The 19,964-nt window shown below is 42.3% G+C and overlaps 1 pseudogene across 1 annotated transcript in view; it reads left to right on the top strand.

Moving 5' to 3' along the window:
• Positions 1-6,640: 6,640 nt before the first annotated feature.
• Positions 6,641-19,964, top strand: part of LOC308308881 (protein O-mannosyl-transferase TMTC2-like) — a 62,629-nt pseudogene continuing 49,305 nt past the window's right edge. Inside the window, exon 1 of the transcript in view lies at positions 6,641-6,723. The product of the transcript in view is annotated as a protein O-mannosyl-transferase TMTC2-like (transcript). The remainder of the gene's footprint in view (positions 6,724-19,964) is intronic.

The raw sequence follows: 19,964 nt of genomic DNA on the forward strand, positions 1-19,964 counted from the left end.
TGAATGTTTACTTCACACCGGTCAACGGTTTAACTATGAATGTTTACCGCAGAGCAAAGCACGCCACGTCAGGCCAAGTAAATGTTTGACTTTGAGCCTCGTCAGGCTGTGTCACCTTGAAGAAACGCTTCACTGAATGTGAGAGATTGCTGGCAGTGTAGGAAAAAGAAAAAAAAAATATATATATATCATAACTATCACTGTGAATGAAAATTATAATCAAACATTCACAACAACAACATTTGTCCCTGCAGTTCACATTTTCCGCTATTCTTGCCCATTCTGCTAAGAGACGTGCCCGATTAATATAAAATTAGAGCAATCTAAAACATCTGGAAGGAGAAAGGACGTCGCAGAGAATGATAAACACTCTCCTGCGTGTCTAGAAGCATTGGCAGAATCGGGCCTAGAATAAAAGTGTGACCTTCCCCTAACAGTGTTTCTACATTGCAGTATTGATACTTTTACTAAAATGTGAATACTTTTTCCACCGCTGGATATTAATACCTCAGGTCTGGCTATTTCTGTGAGGGTGGAGGAGACCCTGATGGCTCTGATGACCTGTTTCCTGTGTGATGTTTATCTGCTAGGGGTGAAGACACATTTGGTTCCACAGTAAATCGCTCTGGGAAACCAGTGCCATTAGTCCATTTGTACGGCTTAAACGGGAGAGGAAATATCTCAATAATGGCATTTTGCCCTGAATGGAAATAGCCTTTGTTTGTCTTTGACAGGTTGAAATGGTAACAACAGCTATTATACATGTACTGTATGTTGACCAGGCGTTATCTCTTGATCTTCGAAATACATTAATAATACATGATTGTGATATTTGTATTCACGATATTTGCTTACAAATTAAGCCACCGATTGATGCATGATGACAAATGGTGCCTACGTCTTCTGTGTTTCTGGAAAAGTGTAATCATGTGTAAATAATGACAGATATGGAGGACCGTGAAGAGTGTTTGGCCAAGGACAAATCACCCTGATATGCATTCAATCACGTTGCCCTCCAGCAAGGTGTGCTTTGAATTATGAGCCTCCGACGACTCTCACGTGGCTCAAACAGAACAAAGTAAATCGAGGAAAGGGTAGGGAGATGTTCAAACATAACAAAAATGTAGACTTTGTTTTTGAAAGGCAGAGAAACATCTCATGCTCTTAACCCATTAAGACCTGAGACCAGTTCTACAAATGCCTTCTAAATCAATTGTTCTCACACATAAACAATCTAAAATAGCAGATGTACAAGCTTGCAGTGTGGCTCGCAGTGACACATGGTGAATTCTGTGAATTCAAACAAGGGATGATGCTAGAATGCTCAACTTATCCAGTTGACATACTGTAGTGCTACTACACACAGTCACACGCACACGCAAACACACACACACGCAAACACACACACACACACACACACGCGCGCGCGCGCGCACACGTAGGCCTGAAAAAAGGTATAGTCAAACATTCATTCTACTCAGGAGCTGTGAGGGTGGCGCACAGAGTAATCAGTCAGAAAGAGGAAATTATTCATTTGGGCCTGTTTACCTTCTGAGCACGAACACCCTCCTTCTCTTCTCTGCTTGATCCCTTAAATCACTTGCACTGTTTGTTCTGTGCAAACAGAACTCCCCTTGTCCCGATAAACTGGAGTTTATATTAGATAATATACGACTATACGACTTCAACTTCACTTCGCCGTCACGGGGCGGCGGTCGCTCAGGGGTAGAGTGGCTGCTTGGCAACGGGAAGGTTCCCAGTTCGATCCTGGGTTGGTGTCGAAGCGTGCTTGAGCAAAACGCTGAACCTGAGCTGGTTTCCTCCGCCGTCGGTGTATGAATGTGTGTGTGAATGGGTGAATGTAACAGCCTCATATAGCCAGACACTGGGCAATTTTTCCTTCCAATGGCAGATTTGTCTGGCTATGCGAGGCTATGAATGTAATGCTCAATCTACTTAGGCAATTCTGATATCTTCACAAAATTGGTACCACTCAAGGTGACTGTACGTTGTTTACATTTTTTCTTCCTACATGTCTCTAGTTTACATTTTGGTATGATAACCCTTTCTGAGACCCAGCTTAATTGATGTTATCAGCCGCTAGAGTCGGCCCATTAACTTTACTATACTGGAGGAAAAAAAAGGAAAAAATTAATCTGCTTTAAGTAGCATATGAGGGGTCAAACTAGGGGTTTTTCATGATTCTGAATCCATTGCAAGCATCTGTTTTGCACGAAAACATTCCTTGGGCTACAAACGGACGCACAAGACTATGGTTTAGTGATGCTTAGTGATGAAAAGTGAGTCATCACTTTTCACACTTTTGTGGGGACCATGCAATGGATACAGAATCATGAAAAAGCCCCTAGTTTGACCCCTCATATGCTACTTAAAGCAGATTATTTATTTATTTTTGCATTTTTTTCCTGTATAGTAAAGTTAATGGGACACCGACTCTAGCGGCTGATAACATCAATTTAGCTGGGTCTCAGAAAGGGTTATCATACCAAAATGTAAACTAGAGACATGTAGGAAGACAAAAATGTAAAAAAACGTACATTCACCTTGGGTGGTACCACTTTGTGAAGATATCAGAATTGGCCCCTGGCCTAACTGTATAGTATGTAAAGTGCCTTGGATAAAGATGCTATATAAATGCACCAATACTCAGCATTGTTACAATAAGTGTAAAATAGGTGAGATTCTTTTAGTGCAAGCGTCCCACATTGCAGACACAGCTCCTCAGTCTGTACAAATTGGTGTATCAAATAGCAGCAGAAAACACATTTTAAATGTATGGGAATGGGAGTGTCCGTCCACAGTAATACAGTACACACACAAACACGTCTTGTTTCGGAGGTTTTCAGGCACATGACAGGAGTTGTCAAGGGGGGCCGGCTGTTCCTTGAAGGACGACAGACTTCCTATACCCAAACAGGGACCCTCATCTGTTCTAGACACATTGAGGAATACTGGGAAACACCTCACCATTAGTTAAAAAAAACAACAACAACAACCCTGTCTGTCCCGTTTAACCCATTTAGTCCTAGAATTATTGAATGCTTTAACCAGTGAAAAATAGCAGATATACAAGCTCGAGCTTGTAGATCTGCTATTTTTGAAAAAGTCGTGAAAATGTGTGCAAATCTTTGGATATGTATTTTCAAAGCGAAAGTTTGTGACTCAAATTTTGCTTCTGGGTGGTCCCTGGAACTAGATATTTTGAGATGGGGGTCCGTGGCCAAATAAATATCAGTTAGGGGGTCCTCAAGAACAAATTAACTGAGCTCCAGTTAAGTGAAAAGGACCTTTTCTTTGACGATGGCCGGCCATATTGCTGACACAGAAACATAGGTTTTTCAAAAAACCTTAGTTAGGATTCAAAAGACACTTATAGAATCGGGTCAAAATTCAGATTTTCACGATTTTTCAAAAATAGCAGATCTACAAGCTCGCAGCGTGGCACTCGGTGCCGCGCTGTGAGCTTGTATATCTGCTATTTTTCAATAGTTAAAGCATAAAATAATGATACACAATATAGTGTACCCGTTCTTTAAACAGTCCAACAGGTTCTGTCAGGGCTTGGAGGAGGAGGTTGGGTCAAGGAGGAGTCATGTTCAGGATCAGGGTCAACGGTATGATGGCGGGTTCTTACAAATCAGCCTTGTAACCTCTGGCTCCATATTTTTGCCCTTCATCTGTGCACTCATCTTCAGTGATCCAAGAGGACCATCTGTTTTCCTCTCACATGGTCCTCTGGGCACTGATCCCACTGGTGGACGTTGGACAGGCCTTGCTTTGGGGCCCAGCTGGTGCTCAGCGGGACCAGGATGCACGTTTCCACACTGACACCGTGCGTTATGAGAAACCATACGCCTCGTCATATGCATGGGTCCTACTCGCCATAGGGTGTTAGAGCACCTTCATTAATCACCTGCTCTCTCACTGTACTGTACAATACATGATCCTCTCTCTCTCTCTCTCTAACCAATAATTCTCATCAGCTAAAATGGGTACAAAAATAATGTGCAGCACTGTACTGTATTTGAGCCAAGCAAAAAGTTGTTTTTCACAGCAGATTTTGATTTAGTTTTTGTCATAGTCTTTTGAATAAAATGTAAATGAAATGAAAATGAAAAGTTTTAGTTTTAGTCCAATTTTAGTCGACTAAATATCATATGTTTTTAGGCGACTAAATCTACTGAAATGTATTTTGGCAGGCCTTTGATGGCATCGTAATGACTGATTTTACACTTGGTTGTGTGCTGAAGCGTTGTGAGCTTATAGATCGGCTATTTTCAGCATGCAACACCTGAGAGCAACCAAACATAAAATGACTCTCTTCTCCACTAGTCCCTCCCTTAACATTTTAGTCTGGTTTTTATTTTGTTGACGAAATTGTCAATATATTTAGTCTCAGTTTTAGTCATCACAGCTTAGTTTTTATTTCGTTTTCGTCAGTGAAAAAACGCAGTCGACAAACATTTTTTTGTCATAGTTTTAGTCGACGAAATCAACACTGGCCAAGCAGATATTAATTTCACAAAATGGATGTGTGTACTGTAGACCTACATTTTATCCCCTCTATAAAAATCCCCTTATGTTGTTTTTCTTAGAGCTTGTTCTATTATCTCATTGTACAATTACACGCACCCAAAATACTATTTTCACTATTTAAAGTACTAGTCCATACCCGTCCATGGATGTGAGCACCCAAAGTATGAGCAGTTAGGGTCATGCAGGTAGCTCCTGGGTGCATAGGCTATATAGGCCTAGTCAATGCCTGTGTGCAAATTCAGATCGATTGCTCCAGCCACTGAGGAGAATACTAGGACCGCCCAGGAGTGTGCTGTGCACACTGTAGCCTATATGAGGGACTAATATGCCATGGCTACACAGAGCTGGATATTTCTGAAGCTAGACATTTTTTGTGCTGTTGGTTTGGTGCCGGCTACATGAAGCTGGATATTTCTGAATCTAGATATTTTTTGGTGCTGGATATTTCGGCCGCGAAACTGGATATTTTTGAATCCGGATAAATAAGTGAAGACATTGAAAAATATCCGATTCACTGGATCTGTGTAGACAGGGAACCCGGATATCTCTGAAGACTTTACTGTGTGTGTGTGTGTGTGTGTGTGCTTGTTAGACCTAGATATCTTTGTCGTGTGGACCTAGATATGTTTATATGTGGATATCTGAAAAACCGGGATATATGAAATATCCAGCTCCATGTGGACCTAGATATTTTTCTATGTGGATATCTGAAAAACCAGGATATATGAAATATCCAGCTCCGTGTAGCCATGTGCCGGCTACATGAAGCTGGATATTTCTGAATCAAGCTGGATATTATTTCTGAATCTAGATATTTTTTGGTGCTGTTGGGGCTTGCAGCCACACGAAGCTGGATATTTCAGCCGCGAAACTGGATATTTTTGAATCCCGATAAATAAGTGAAGACATTGAAAAATATCTGATTCACTGGATCTGTGTAGACAGGGAACCCGGATATCTCTGAAGACTTTACTGTGTGTGTGCTTGTTAGACCTAGATATCTTTGTCGTGTGGACCTAGATATGTTTCTATGTGGATATCTGAAAAACCGGGATATATGAAAAATCCAGCTCCATGTAGCCATGAATGTAGGATGTTGGAGAAGACACACTGACTGTATAATGAGCTCAGCTAATCAGAGGAGGTGGGTTGGAGGAGGGAGGGGGGAGTGCACTTGCAGACAGTGCTGCTGCTGCTGCAAAACGTGAACTGGGGATGTTGTTTTCAGTTCCGCCAGCAGTTGGTACCAGATAACCTATTTGATACCTCCTATAAGTTACTCTGCTAGTAGATCATAGCGAGATAGATAGAAATTGCATAATATCATTACTACAAGAGCCAAATTGTCAAATAATATAAGAAGGAGGAAAATAGCCAATCTACAAGCTTGTAGATCTTCTATGCTTCAACTCCTATAATCGCAGGGGCGGCATAGCTCAGGGGTAGAGAAACTGGTATTAGAGCACGAAGGGTATAAATCCCGAAGGGTTCCCAGTTCGAATCCGGGCTCCCCCTGAGTTAATGTCGAAGGGTCCTTGGGCAAGACTCTGAACCCCTAATTGCCTCCGGTGAGTAGGTTGGTGCCTTGCATGGCTTCCTCCGCCACTGGTGTATGAATGTGTGTGTGAATGGGTGAATGTAATGCACAATCTATGTAAAGCGCTTTGGATTAAAAGCGCTATATAAATGCACCATTTACCATTTACCATTTTTAATTGCAAGTGCATGTCAGGGTGGGTGGGGGAGTTAGATTCTGACAGGAGTGAGAAAATTATAGGACAACTGGACAACACCGCCTAGGCCTATGCTTACAGCGGCAGCATCATCTCTCACTACTAGACCCACAGATCGTCATGCATGGTACCGTGTTCAGCTGTCAGAATGTACAGGGACTCCTTGTTGATCAACTTGGCATAAAATGAACATCACACACCTCCAGGACGATGAGAGAACTTTGACGCTGATATAAAATGTCCTTATTATTGCAGTGAGACGAACAACAACAACAACAACTGGAGGGAGATGAAGGGACTTATTATTAATAATCTTGATTGTAACTGAAGTGACATTAATGGAATGAGAAATGCTTACGGAGCTGGTTTGTACCGCCGCGGCTGTTCTTCTCTATCTCAACACTCTGGATGCAGATTTCTGCTACGATGACAGGTAGGAGGTCCTGACAGTGGACCGACCGTAACCCATGGCAACATCATCACTATCATCAACATCATCCCATCCACTAGCTCTGGTCCATAGCGTTATGGACGGGTGAGGTTCTATATGGGGCTACAAAGGTATTAATGTAGGCTATACAAAATATTTTGCAAATAGCAGATCTATCTACTACAACAAGCTCGTAGATCTTGAAGATCGGCTATCTAAATCTACAAAGTAATTAGTAGGCCTAACTATAAGCTGCCAAATAATTGTAGTGGAGTAAAAGTAGGCTACAATATTTGCCTCTGAGATGTAGTGGAGTAGAAGTAAAAGTACTGCAAATGGAAATACTCCAGTAAAGTGGGACTGAGTTACTATAGGGCCCAAGGTGGAGGGGCCTTAATTATTTTATACAAAACCCATGAACCCTTAGCGTCCCTACTCTGAGGGCTTGCAGGCCTGCTATTTTCGGTAGAGAGGTTTGGTGTAGGCGGGAAAAAAAGCAAGTATTGTGGTGGTCAACTATCTGAAAATACACATGAGATGAGTAGACCACACCACTACACAATGAAGTGCTGTCAAATAAGTTTACGAAGCTATCTATTAAATCTTAACACAACACAATGTTATACAATATTTTGTGCCTGTTTCACCCCTCTCTCAGCTCACGGGACCTTGGCCTGAAAAACATTGAAGACCCCTGCTATGTGTAATGGAGGTGATCCGAACCTCCCCACCCGGGTTCGAACCCGGCCTACCCAGTCCTCCCGCGTGAAAGTCCAATATCTTAACCATTACTCCAAAGGGATATCCCTATGGAACGAGGGCAGATACTAGACTTTTGACGCTTCAGGCTGAGGCTGCGAGTCTCTCCGCCACACTCACCCCCCTTTGACCTCCTCCTACGGGGAAGCCCGGATCCGGGTCACGGCACCAATGTAACAGAGGTGAATCGAACCTTCCCACCCGGCTTCGAACCCAGGCTTCCCGCGTGAAAGTCCAATGTCTTAACCATTACTCCAAAGGGATATCCCTGTGGAACGAGGGCAGATACTAGACTTGTGACGCTTCAGGCTGAGGCTGCGACTCTCTCCGCCAAATATACGCGACACGTGGCTAAGATGCTCTTTTTGTCTGATGCTCTCATAAAGCCAGATCAACGCCTGCCTGCTCTGCAGCGCTCGAGGAAATAATCGAATTAAACGGCATAGCTTTGCTTTAAATTAGAATAATTGAAAACGCTTCAATGGATACCCACATCAACAACACCACGCTTTTATATAGGGTCCATTAGGATGTAATTGTGGTGAAAATTTGCCTTCTGCCCGTGTCGGTGCGGTTGTCCAGTCAGAATGCCTTGAAGCGGATATTACCTAATCATTCTTTAAAAGCACTTGACTATACAATAAGTTGGCTACATGTAGAATAAGCAATCACACATTAACTCATGCACCCTGACACTATGAGCTCATTCCACTGCTGCTATTGTTGAAATCAGCCAAACTATTATGAATTACTCCTTTGAGGTCATTAATTATAATTCTGTATCCCATGACTTATCGTCTGTGTAAACCCTGCTGAGCTAATAATAATAATACATTACAACAATGCTGTACATTTCTGTATGTATTAAAAACAGAGGCATTGTTCTGCTGCTGACAGTGAACAGGTTGCCTCCCCTCGGCTTGAAATGGCTGTCTGTCTGTCTGGTACTAAGCAGCCAGACACCCCCCTCCCTCATCCATTTGTCAGCGCTGTATTTTGACCTCTACGCCTTGGCAGTGTAGGGTGTGTAGGTGCGTGTGTGTGTGTGCGCGAGAGTGTCTGTGAGTGTAGTGTGTGGGAGAGAGTATCAGACAAAAGACAAAGAAAGAAGTGGAAAAGAGAGACTGAGTGCAGCAGGTATTTCAAAAAGCTGTTGATCCTGCAGAACATTAGACTGCTTCTCCAGTAATGTCCACAGCAGCAGCTCTCCATCCACTGTCCATGACCATGACACAGTGAGGCTGTCACGCAGGTCCTCCTCCCTGGTGACGGATGGCTAGTGGCCTCTCTGTCCCGGCCGCTTCCAATCCCAGCATCCCCACAGCGAAGGGTCACCATCCACCCCCCCAGTGGATCTATCAAAGTTACAGTGATCATTTACACTCTGGGGACTCCACTGACTGACTCTGGACTTTTTTTCTTTTTTTTTTTGGTCCGGCCGCTCCCAGGTGGAGGCGGACGAATACCAATCAGAGGTTTGACCTCGCCAGTCGTTCATCAAACAAGTCTCTTTTCCGGGGGGTCAAGAGTGGCGTGCTCCCTGTCTCCACCCTTGGGGGTTTGTAGGGACATTCTGGTTGGAGGTGGTTGCAACAAGGGGCTTCAGAAAGGGCGGCGTAGCTTCACAGTAATGTGTAGATTTTGACACAGACAGCTTAACCCTGACAGTTTTCTGAAAAAAACTATGTTTCTATAATTCAGTGGGATGGGATCCCCCAGAAGCAAAGATTTTGGTTAAAAATGTTCACGTATGTATTCTAAATTATGTATTCAACTATTTGCACACATTCCTCAAGATATCTTTAAATGGCCAAAGTATAATATGACACAGAGGTTTGCTTTTATTGGTTTATTCAGCTTTTCAAAAACGCTCTCTTCGATTGCTCAGGGGCAGGGCTAAGATGGCCTTCCCTGTGTCTGTACCAGACCTGACACTATACAGCTAGTGTGCTTCATTATTTATTACATACAGGCCTTTATCACCCTGGGCCCTTTGGGCCGTTGAAGCAGACCATGCCTCCTTCTGGAGGCTCAAAGTTACTGGGATGTCCTGGCAAAGTGTCTGCTTTCTCAATCATGTCGAGTGTTTTTCCTGGGTAAGACTCAGACGCCGGCCAATCGCTCCGTCAGCCAATGGTAATACAGTACCAATAAAAAGACTGAGTGTGAAACGACTGAATTTTACTGGCACAGAGAGAGGACTACGAGCAAGACATTTTTCAAAGAGGGGGGAAAATATGCTTTATTTGTTTGTTAACTGTTGCTTTTAGAGCCATTCCTCTCAATATCATCGTCTGTCATGGCTTTGCATCTCTGATAGAGGCTGTTGTTATGTCTAGATGACCTGTGTTGGTGAGGTACTGATCACCACTCCAGCCTCGCTGCACAATACTGTGTGTGCTCAGGGACACTTCGACACACTGCTGAGAGCTGGAAACGTACCTCGGTACCTGGGGCCTCTGGGACTACCGGAGTCCTAGGCGGGCTCACTAACCATTTGGTCCACTGCCAACCTCTCAACTCATGCTTTCATCATGGCAAATAATGATTTTATTATTTGCCCTGTCTGCGTGCGTGCGTGTGTGCAACAATATTATTTATCCTTTTGTTTGTGATAGAAATAATGTGATATCTTTCTGAGAGGGATGAGCTCAAGGGATATGGTACGGTACTTATTGATTAGAAAATTGATTTGCTGAACTCTAAACTTTCCCTTGAATCCTCATCATTAAGTGTTGTGACAGGTTAACAAATGAGGCTCTGAAGGATATTGTGACATTTCACTGGTGCTGGCTTCTGACCCATTAAAACCGGGAAAGCATCCTTGTCACTTTAGACTAGAGCTACTTAAAAAATAGTAGATATACAAGTTCATAGTTCATCTGCATTTCTTTTGAAAAATCTCAAAGATGTGTGCAAATCGTTTATCATGTAACATTTGTAAACAACATTTTTGACCAAAGTCTTTGCTTCTGGGGGGTCCCTGCTGGTCATGGGGGTCCAGGGGGGAAATACACTACATATAATTATGGGGGTCCTTGACATGAAAAAATGTGAGCACCACTGATAAAGCAACATAGGGTTTTCAGCTTTCAACTGTTAGGATTTAGAAGACATTAACATTTTGTAGAATGGGGTAACAGCAGAACGTTGTGACACATTGATGCAGTGATAGATGACCCCAACCAGAGGACTAGTAAGTAATTCAGGAGGAGACTGCAACACCACAGCAAGACTTAAAGAGGCGGTGCCATATTGAACTTTTTCAGTTTTTCATGTGTCTAGGAGGTTGACAGTATTCCTGGTGTGGTTGTTATGAGCAATTATGTATTCACTTTGTATTTGGGATTTCTTCCTGGAGGCTGCCACCTTGTGGGTCAAAAGTGCCGGTCCAAAAACACAGATACAATTACATCATAGAATCAACCCATTCACCCAACACTGTGGGTGTGGCTAACTTCAGCTGGGTCACCACCCACCATGACAACCAGGCATACTTAATGAACTGGTGGGTGTGGCCACATAAAATCTAGAGTAACACAGTCCTCATGCCACTCCCACTACCCCTGGCCCTGGGTCATGGCATTATCTTTTGTATTGGAATTCCCATAAGCAGATATAGATCGTGTCATATAAGAACTGTGTTAAAAAGAAAAGACAAACCACCCCGGCGATTTGGTCAGATATGTGACTCTGTGCCGTTTTGAAAAAATAACATAGGCCTACTTTTGGATGAATTTGTACTTTTTCACCATCAGTTGTAAAATCATATCAATAAATAAGATTCCCAATACAAAAAATAAGGGACAGCGCCCTCGAGCCGCAGTGATGTGAGACAGTGCTATATTTAGGCATTTAGCAGACGCACAGGCCCTTATCCAGGGAGACTTTTTTGCACAACACACGAGGCAATAACATTTGAAATGCTGTTAAATGCCTTTAAAAACGCCTACATCTTTTGACCTCAGTTGTGCTGTGTGTCCTCCTCATACATCCCAGAGAAATACGTTCTTGGATCCTTTGGGGGATTGCAATGAAAACATCTTTCTTCTTTTGTTTCATAGGAGAAAAAATAATAATAAAAAGATTTAATCTCCGGTTGGGTGAGTGGGGATGATGTTGATGTGGTTTGCGCTGATGACATAAATGACGGCCGCATTTCCTGCGCGTGCACTTTGAAGTCGATCCATCGTTTCCATGCTTGCATCTCTTCCCCGTTAAAGTGTTATAATTGCCTTGTGTTCAGAGGTGGAAAGTAACTAAGTACATTAACTCAAGTATAGAGGGTATGCGCATGCATAAAGTGAATGGCATATCGAGTGGCAAATCGAGTGGCAAAGTGAGTGGCAAAATGAGTTTTACGTTATTTAACGTTGTTTAATGCAATCAGACAGGACTTTTCTGTTTGGATGTATGGACTGTCAAGGCCAGAAAGTATTTTTTTGCCACTCAGTAGGCGTTCCCGCATAACTTCCTGGTATGATGATGATGTCACGCGCATACCCTCTATAGTACTTAAGTACAATTACTTATTCCAGTATTCATACGTTTACTTCTACTACATCTCAGAGGCAAAAAACCCCCCCGATCCATTCCTATTGATATGCGATGGCAGAATCCGCCGGCATAGGTAGGCTACTGTAGAATAAAAGTGCGGTGTGATCGTGCCCTAACAGAGTGTTTATGCATGGCAGTATGTCTATTGATCAGAGTAGTCTTAAAAATCAGTGTACTTTTTCAACCAGTTGTGATTGCATCGTGTGTTGTTCAAAAACAAAGGCCAATGACAGGGGTGTCACAAGGGGGGGAAAGTGGGACTCAGTTACTAAGGCCCAAGGTGGAGGGGCCTGGAATTATTTTATACTTTAGCTGTTGAAAAATAGCAGACAAGCTCGCGGTGCAGCGCTGCAAGCTTGTAGATCTGCTATTTTTGAAAGGTCGTGAAAATGTGTGCAAATCGTTGAATATATGTATTTTTTAAGCGAACATTTGAAACTCAAATTTTGCTTTTGGGGGTCACTGGAACGAAATATGTTGATATGGGGGTCTATGGCCAAATACATGTCATTTTTGGGGGCGATTTTTCAAAAATAGCAGATCTACATGCCCGCAGCACGGCAGTCGGTGACGCACTGTGAGCTTGTATATCTGCCATTTTTCAATAGTTAAAGCACAAAATAACGTGTAATAATGCGTTCCCAGTCTAAATGTGTTCCCTCCCCCTAAGAAGAACATTCATGGGGGGCCTGCAGTGAATCCTTATACCCAGGGCCGAGCATTTGGTGCGACGCCCCTGGCCAATGATACAATTACAGTAACTGCAACCCACAAATGACAGAGGTGACGTGAGTGTTGAGTATTGAGTCACAGCGGTGCCATCGACAGAGTTCAACAGGATCACAGTTTCTCTGGGTCTCAACATCTGTTCCTTCTTCTCTATTGGGGTTTCTGAGGTCGACAGATAAACGTATCAATATGGGAGTCGTCTTTCAGGGAAGCCTCCTCTGAGGTCTGACCAGGGGCGTACTGGGCCCCTGATTCAGCCCGGGAAAAGGAGTTGGAGAGGCCCTCATTGCGTGCGGGCATCGGCCACGGATCGTTTCGCCTTCCGGACACGCCGCGAGGCCCCAAATACTAACCGCTGAACGGTTACTGTGATTTTAGGTCTCATTGTTTTTCCAGTATAAAGAGAGTCTAATGATGTTAACTTGTTTTAACTTGTTTTGACTGCTCTTTGCAAATGCCTTATCCTCTGTTTTTATTTATCTGTACTGTAGCACTTTGAGGTTTGTTGTCAAATGTAAAGTGCATTACAAATAAAATGTATATTATGTTGTATGTAGACCATCCAGGAGTAGTCAAGGAAGCTCGGGAGAAGTGGGCCGGTATTCATATGATAGACAGGCCAGTGGAGCCAATGATGATGGCTATGTGGGCTGCTGCTACTCAGCGCTATATAGCGCTGTTGCTACTCAAAGATTGGCCATTTCAGATGAGAGTCAAGCCAGTGGGACAATTACATGAGTTATATTTACTTTGTGGGCCGGCCATTGTTTTAATGGCCGGCCTGGACCGGTCGGGAATAGACCGGACTTTCGGGAGTTGTCCCGCTTTTCCCAATGGCCAGCACGTCCGTGGGTCTGACTATCGTTTCTTTGACGCAAAGTGTTAAAGAATATCCTTATTGCGTGACACTGGTTAATGTTTTGTAATCAAAATCTACAAAATAACTATCAATTTAATATTGTAGTGGAGTAAAAGTGCAACATTTTCCTCTGCGATGCAGTGGAGTAGAAGTATTGAAAATTGTAAATACTGAAGAAAGTAAACATTACAGTACAGTACTTGAGTAAATATGCATGAGTTACTTTACACCACTGAGTTTTGTTTATACTCTTTTTGTCATATGCCGGCAAAAAGATAAATATTATTGGGGGAAGTGGGCAGACAATGTATTTTAGTTTTCTGCAATATACCGAGGCTGGGCCAACCAAATGGGGTGTCTGTCTGCTCTGAAGAATTTTCACAACGTCTGAGAAATAAATCAGCGTTAAAGACAAGCAAAAAAGAGAATTAAAATGAACAATCTGGTGAGTGAAGCTGCTCAAAGAAGTTTATCAAAAGAAATACGATACAACATTTTTTTGAAGCGAGGGGGAATTTCAGCCACATTTTGGTTAGATCAGGGATTATATGTTTTAGAGGAGAAACAGGCGAGGCTGAAGAAACGTGTGGTTTGGTGGTGAAAGAACGTTTTATTTACAGTGATCTGTTGCCATGGATATAGTCATCTTAAAGGACCATGTTAGGAGTTGCCATGAATGCTCTAGTATTGAAGTATTAAGCATTAACATGTGTTTTTTACTCACTGCCCATGAAAATAATATTACTGTTGATGTCTTTGCATTTTGTAGTCCCTTAAGCTTTGGGAACGGGGGAGAGCAAGACCCATCAGTCAAACAATAGGAGGAGGAGGAGGAGGGAACGTGGCTCATCTCATTTTGACTACTAGCAGATTTAACTCTTATAATACTTTGTGGCCAATTTAAAAGGAAATGTCAACAAACTACAGATGTTCTGGGACCTAAGTGGCTTTCAAGCCACACATGAGTGTCAGTATAGAGTACATTATGTAATTCCTTATTTGATTTAGGCTTAATGTTTTAGGGAATTACTTTATTGAAACTCCATTGAAGACTACTTCAGTTTGAGATTGTTTTTCCGTGTGTTGACTTGGTTTGGCCAACAGGTAGAATCTATAATTAGTTTTTTTGTACTTAAAATGTATTTACCAATCTATCAAATCGCTGCGTGCTTTTGACACCGCCATGTCAAACACAAGTAATAATACTCAATACATCCAACACAACCCAATAGTGCAGAGCCAAACAAAAAGTGTCCATATTGGTCAGTGCTAAAAAACTAAAAAACACAAAGAGTGACACAGCAAAACACCACATGAACCCTCCCTGGAAAGGTCCTAGCTAGAGGTCAAAGTCAGTACAACTATTGTTCCAGTTAAGTTAGGTTGTCCTTATCAAGCGACCGTTGTGTGTCTCATTGTATAACTTGAGAGCGTATTCATTGTACTTTTACTCCACTATAATAATTTGAAAACGTAAGTTACTTTGTAGATTTTTATTATTATTACAAAACATACATTACATAAATTTCGGCATTCGAAGCTCACAAGCTGACCGTGTGTTGCGATGCAACACATTGTGAGCTTGTAGATATCTGTTATTTACAAAAGATTTTGTATATATTTTATACACTGTGAAATGGGACATTCTGCATAATGAGTACTTTCTACTTTTACATTTTTAATTCCGGACTCTAACTTGTAACAGAGTAGTACTACAATTGCAGTATTGATACGTAAATATTTTTTCCACCACTGATTACTGGATTCTAGTCTTGTGTCGTCAAACTGTCCACACGACATCCTGACCACAAGGAAGCTAGCAAGCTTACATGGTGAATATAATGCTTAGTAAACGTTCATAGCACTACTGCTGCTATTTCAAAAGATGTGTATACATATGAATTAAGTACAGTACTTGTGTAAATGTACTTAGTACTTAGTTACTTTATAACACTGCTGGCCGCATAATGTGCAGATCTTTCTGCTCTTCAGCTGCCTGGAAGTTGCAGAGTGTGTGTGGGGTAGAGTTTCTGCCACAGAGCATTAAAGTCTCACTCTGTAAGCAAAGCTCACTGTTCTGGTATTATATTACACTTAGAAGCTGGCATCCACTTTTCCACTTCCAGCTACTAAAGGTGGACTTAAAAAAGAACGAACAAAAAAGAAACTCCCAGCAGTCGTAGTGCAATATGAAACCAGTCTGGGAATCACAGGGATCCCTGCAGGGGTGTCGCACCAAATTCGGGGCCCTGGGTACAAGGATTCACTGCGGGCCCCCCATGAATGTTCTTCATAAGGGGAACTGGGAGCGCATTATTTTGTGCTTTAACTATTGAAAAATAGCAGATATACAAGCTCACAGCGCGGCACCGAGTGCCACGCTGCAAGATTGTAGATCTGCTATTTTTGAAAAATCGTGAGAATGTGTGCAAGTCTTTGAATATATTCTTTGTCAGTTTTGCTCAAACCTTTTCATGTGAAGGTCCCTCAAAATGATATGTATTTGCCTATTTGGCCACAGACCCCCATCTCAAAACATTTAGTTCCAGGGATCCCCCAGAGGCAAAATTTGAATTACAAATGTTTGCTTTATTAAAAATACATAATATTCAAAGATTTGCACACATTTTCACACCTTTTTAAAAATAGCAGATCTACAGGCTTGCAGCGCTGTGAGCTTGTATATCTGCTATTTTTCAATAGCAAAAGTATACAATAATTAAGGCCCCTCCACCTTGGGCCCTAGTAACTCAGTCCCACTCCCCCCCCCCCCCCCTTGTGACGCCCCTAGATCCCTGTGCTTTCCCTTTCTACCTTTTCTAATCCAGTGCTGTGGTTCTCAACCTGGGGGTCAGGACCCCCATGGGGGTCCCACATTCTTTTTTCCCCTCAATCTGAAATCCTCATTGTTTACCGTTGCTATAGGCAACTTAACGGCAACTGAACTGGTCCCCTTATTTAACCGTTGGTGCAGGGGCGTAACAAAGTGGGACAGAGTTACTAGGGCCCAAGGTGGAGGGGCCTTAATTATGTTATACTTTAGCTATTGAAAACTAGCAGATATACAAGCTCACAGTGCGGCACCGAGTGTTGCACTGCAAGCTCGTAGATTTTTGAAAAGTTTTGAAAATGTGTGCAAATCTTTGAATGTATTTTTTAAGCGAACATTGACTCAAATTTTGCTTCTGGTGGGTCTCTGGAACTAAATATTTTGAGATGGGGTCCGTGGCCAAATACATAGAATTTTGGGGGTCCTTCACATGTCCTTCAAACATAGGTTTTTCTAAAAACCTTAGAAGGATTTGAAATATTCAAAGACTTGCACAAATTCTCAAGATTTTTCAAAAATAACAGATCTACAAGCTCGCTGTGAGCTTGTATATCTGCTATTTTTCAATCGTTAAAGCCCAAAATAATGCGTAATCATGCGTTCCCAGTCTAAATGGGTTAAACCCCTCCCCCTATGAAGAACATTCATGGGAGGCCCGCAGTGAATCCTTGTACCCAGGGCCCAGAATTTGGTGTGACACCCCTGAGTTGGTGCATTGTTGTCATTGGCTCTGCATGGGCCTATCACAATGCATGGTTGTTACAATATGTTTGTGCATGTGCATGTTGAAGGCCTGTAGGGCGTCACACTTTTTGATGGCTTTTGGTAGAGCATCCCACATTATGGTGGCATAGCAGTAGAATTAATTTGTCCTCAATGAACTGAGTACAAAGGCCCCCATCACCCCAATGTAAACAAGCCATATAGTGCTTTCTTGGGTTTTGTGCTAGCCTATTCTTTGTGAACTGCTTGATTGAAGTATTCAATCAATCAATCAATCAATCAATCAAATCCCATCCATACACCCCTATTTTCTATAAATGAATTCTCCCAGCATTTCTACAAAAATGCAGAGAGAAGCCATATGACTGTTCATGTTTCATTCCCGTCCAGATGATTTATGCTCTGAAGGAGGAAGGATAGCCTTTCTCCACTTCCTGGCTCCCCCTGATAAGCCTCTAACAAGGGATCCCCCCGTCCTGACACAGAACACCAGATATAGCACAGATAAGACTGTGGTCTGAGTGCTATATTAAGAGATTGACTCCCTGTACCTCAATGGATGGCTGTTTGTGGGAGTGATGACAGAGTTTATCTTACGAGAGGAAGGGTAAAACCTAACTAACGTATGAAATCAGTGCTCTCTATTCAGGAGTGGTAATTTAGCCTCAAACCTTTTGAAAAACGTTTTTGGGACATAAACAATATGACAAATACTTTTTAAATGCATGGTGTATCACCTTTAAATCCAATTCTCCCCCTTTTAGCCCTGTTCTTTATCCATCTCATAGTGGAACACTAACCTGCTCAGTGGAGAGGTCAACGTTGCCATGTCTGCTTATTATAAGCTTGTTTTTCTGTAAAGTTGCTTGTAAATATTGGTAGTTGCGGGTTGGTTTTTTTGGGGTCTTGTTTCTCAAAGTGTACTTATTTGGGCTTGCTTGAAAAAGGTTTCGAATATTGTTGTGTTGTGAGCTTTTCAAATAGCCAATGTACATACAGTAGGTTTAGAGTGTTCATGTGGCCTAGTCGCTTCTTTTGGGATTGTTTTCATAGACCTGGTTGCTTATTTCTCTCAAACATCAGTGGCAGAGATCCACTGATCACTGGAAGCAGTGGCGTCTCTACAGGAACCCACAGCCAGTTGGAGATAAGAGGATCAGGCAAAATAAATAAACATGGCGGTAGTGAACGGTAGACATCCCACAGTGGAATGTAGCTTTGATAAATGGAATGAATCCACATTTGATAATAGGGTTGGGTTTCCCTGCCTCAGTCAGTCCCAGATTTAAAAAAGCAGCCCGCAGCCGCCTTATTTTCACTGCAGAAATACATTTATTTCACCTCTTTGCCTTGATATTCATGGCAGAAGGATTGTGGTATTTCTGTGGCGGGTTATGAGTATGATATAACTAATCCTACATCCTCCTCCTGTCGCTGTACCATCTATGTTGTCTAGTCCACCCCCAGCCTTCGATTCATGATTTATGTTTCTCATCTTCTTTTTTTCGAATGTCCCTGAATTATGTATTTTTGCCTTGTGATAAGGCTGGGCCCAGTTTGAACGCAGGGCACTGGGTCGTATGTTTCTGCTCTCACCTTGAAGGTAGCTCTGTGTCTTGTGTGAAGGTCACACTAAGAAGTTGTATTAGGTACAGTTCCATCAATTATTCTATTGATGAATGTTCTTTGAAGGCTGAGCGATACTGACAAAATCTACTAAAGTGTCTCAAAATCTTCTGCCTTTATTTATTTCTGCCTAACTCTATTCTCCTAACACTGGCTGCTGATTCACCCTGCCTTATTGCCTATGTTCGCAGCCCGTCAGAATGCTTGTTACATTCAAAAATCCAAAAAGCCAAAGTTTAAAAAGAGAATTACTTAAATTACTTAGAATCGGCTATTTTCAGAAAGGGATTTTGGAATGTAACAAGCATTCTGATAGGCTGAGGACATAGGCCAATAAGGCACAATGAATCAGCAGTGTTAGGAGAGTAGAGTTAGGCACAAATGTCAATTTTACCCCCAAAATTATGCTACAGTATGAGGCTAACAATATTTTATTACAAAAGCAAAACCAGTCATTCATACATTATATGATGTCATGACAACTTTGCATGACATCATGTCTACTGCATGCGTTTACCTCCAGTCCATCTCAGAGGGGAACGTTGAACTTTTATAATGTGTTATATGATGCATGCAGGAGTTTCCCCTCAGCGCTTAAAACCCGGCCTAAGTATTTGTGAATCCCTGTTGATCAGGGCAGGATTAACCCTTCGTGGTGCCCTGGTGCTTGGACCTGGTTTGGTCCCCCCCCCCCCCCCTTCAGCACCTTCAGCCCGTTCATAAATCCGGCCATGCTGTTGATAGTTTGACACAAGTGGGATCATATTAAACCCCCGTGAAGTTCATTTAACTTCCATTACATTGAACAATACATGGGTGAATGTTAACCTCTATGCCTAAACCTAACCCAAAACCAGTTTTTAGATTATGTATTGATTTGTTCTAACTGTTCTTAGAACTGTTCTTGAGTTAAGTCTAGCAGATCAGCGAGCAGTAATGTCATTAGTCGGTTACAGGGTAGATATGGTTTGTTTGGGTCGGTTCAGGAGATGTCTCCTCTTCTCCATATCATGTGATCGAGTGGTCTTGGCAGAATAAGAGAGGGTCTTTACTGAATTGGATGCAGTTGTATGGTGCATTAGTGCAGCATGCCTGTTTAAACAGGGTCCAAACACGTTTGACTATTGAAAGAGAGCAGTCTCTCTTCTTGTACAGTGGTGG

Source organism: Nannobrachium achirus (genome assembly GCF_963921795.1).
Source record: "Nannobrachium achirus genome assembly, chromosome: 23".
Taxonomy (NCBI): Eukaryota; Metazoa; Chordata; class Actinopteri; order Myctophiformes; family Myctophidae; genus Nannobrachium; species Nannobrachium achirus.